Here is a 2,591-nt window from a genome sequence, read left to right as displayed (position 1 = left end):
TAAAATAAAATATTGAGCCTGGGGACTTAGGTACATAGCATAGGTATTATTTGGGCTTGGCCAAAGAGAAAGAATAACCAAATGGGTTGGATTTCAAAGACTAGAAGAACCGGAATCAAATTGCCTGGATGATATATGTGGCCTAGGCCTAAAATTAACAAAAAGGTTATGACATGCTTTAGATATTAATATAGGAAAAATGTAATGAGATGCTTTCTAACTAGGAAAAGCTTAATTACAAGGCCCATTGTGATGAGTCCTTCATAAAATGACACCTCTATACCCTTCATGTTTTTTGTATTATATTGTCATAATCACAATGTGAGGAGTCTTCATACATTGTTCATTGTTGTGCCATTCGATTTAAGTGTCATATGTTTTGGTAGAAAAGAAACTTACACTTCAATGGAATAAAAGGAATTAATATGTTCGATGGAAAATTTGTTTGCAACTTGAGATATTAGAGAATACTACACAGTTAGAGGTGGTTATTAATGTGTTTGATGGCAAATTTGTCTGCAACTTGAGATATTGGAGAACACTAAACAGTTAGATGTAAACGCACACAAAATTAGAGTTATTATCTCTTCAGAATAAGGGTCTGCTTCTCACTTTTTGTAATCTATAAATAGCTCCATCATAGAGTGCCACGAAAATGAAAAAGGGAAGCAAAGCAAAGAAACATATGAAATTTGGAGGATTTTTTTTCGATAATTAATGAAACACCATGAATTTCTGGGATGTGTTTCTTCTTTCTCCCACTCAACAACACTGGTCTCCAAATGGATCTCTGATTCACTCTCTCTCTTCTCTTTCTCAGAGTTGAAAGTTAGTGAGTGTGACATGTTAAAAATAGGAAGAAATGAAAATCGTACAGTGGTGATTGTTCATATGTAAAAATAGGAAAGAAATGGAAACTTAGGATAATGGTAATAGATATGTAAAAAAGTTTTGCTGTGATTCAATTAATTATTTTCTTTTAAAGATTTTTTAATTTACATCCGTTGCAGTTCAAATATATAAAATAAAACTCCTACAATAAACCAATGTAGAAGTACAGTCTATGACAACAACCTGTGTTATTATTGGACTAGTAGATTGAGAATTTGGGTAGAGGTAATTGTGTTATCATTGGACTACTAGATTAAGAAATTGGGTTGAAAAATATAATTTCCAGAGCCTGATACTTTTTCTGTCTTTCATTCTCATTTGCAAGGGTTAAGATGTAATCCCAAGGTAGCTGGGAAGGGACTTTTGTGTTAAGAAGCGTGTGTACGTTCAACTCCTATTACCTCACTGGGCTACATACACAGGGTGTTCAGTGTTCTTCACTGCTTTCAGTGCATGAAAAAGAGAGAAAAAAAAAAAACACAGATTTAAGTTTATTGATCCATCTCAGCCTTTTGAAATAAAGTTTTTGACCCTACTTTGGATCCGATTCATCCCCACCAATCGGTTTAGTCAGTCCAGGGAAGTGTTACTGCATCAAATGGCCAATCTTGATCTCCCTAATCCAAATCATAATCATCATCATTATTTGCTTCTTGTTCATTCATGTCTTCGCTCCATATCTATCTCCAATACTTCAAGCTATTGTAAGATCTCTGAATCAATAAAGTCAAGACATTGTACCCATCAATTATCTCAGGCAGTTTATCTTCTTTTCACTTTTTTTTGGGTAAGATGCAGTGCTTACTCAAGTCATAGATGAATAAAAACCTCCCCCTGGCCCCTGGGGGCATTTCGCCAAATCCTTCTCAAGTTTGCTCTTCATTTTGGTAGCTGTCTGAGCTTTGGCTGCCAAAACTGCCCGATGTATACCAAGGGACCTCTCTTTCTGGTCCGGTCTGGGGACTGCAACACGAAACTGGTTCAAGCAATCATATATATTCTTTGATTCAATGTTCAAATTCACCCTCTGATTCAATAACATATCACAAGCTGCATTCTTCACAGCGGTCATCCCATCATCAATCAAGGCGCTCATGGTAAAAAGAAGGCCAAGAGTGCTAGTAGCATCACCACATTGACTTGCCGAAGTCTCCATGGCTTCAACTTTCATCTCACACCAAGGGGGTTGCTCAGTTGGAAAAGACCCAACACCTCAAAGTTAAGAGGCCATAAGTTCAAACTCTCCTTGGGGCCTAACTATGAAAAAAAAAAAAAGCTTTCATCCCCATGATCAATTTCATGTCTTCCTCTGGAAGTCCACTCAGTTTCTGCAAATCAGTCTTGTTGCATACTATCCATGGCGTGTAAATGGCCTAGAGCTGTGATACTGCACATCTCAGTTATGTTGAAATCTTCCAAAAAATCAATCCGAAATGCCCAGTGTATCGATCATTTGGTGTCCTAAGCACTTAAAATTTGTATGTCCAACAAAGAGAGATTTTGTAGTGAAGGCATATGGCTGGACATCGACATCAGCTCCAGTGATCTTGTTCAGGACCAACATCAGCTCCATTGATTTTGTACTGAACCAAATTTAAGCTTAAGTAGGCCTAACCAAAACCACTCCATTACCACTTAAAAACGGAAGGAGAAGAGGGAGGGATTCCCTTTTGAACTTCTGAATCCTTTTTTTTTTTTTT

General features: G+C 36.9%; 1 pseudogene; it reads right to left on the bottom strand.

Moving 5' to 3' along the window:
* Window positions 1-1,590: 1,590 nt before the first annotated feature.
* LOC122058986 lies at window positions 1,591-2,464 on the bottom strand (annotated as a pseudogene).
* Window positions 2,465-2,591: the final 127 nt, after the last annotated feature.

The sequence above is a fragment of the Macadamia integrifolia genome, chromosome 13, assembly GCF_013358625.1.
Source record: "Macadamia integrifolia cultivar HAES 741 chromosome 13, SCU_Mint_v3, whole genome shotgun sequence".
NCBI lineage: Eukaryota > Viridiplantae > Streptophyta > Magnoliopsida > Proteales > Proteaceae > Macadamia > Macadamia integrifolia.
The sequence above is the reverse complement of the archived record's forward strand: the minus strand, read 5'-3'. Positions and strand labels throughout refer to the sequence as shown.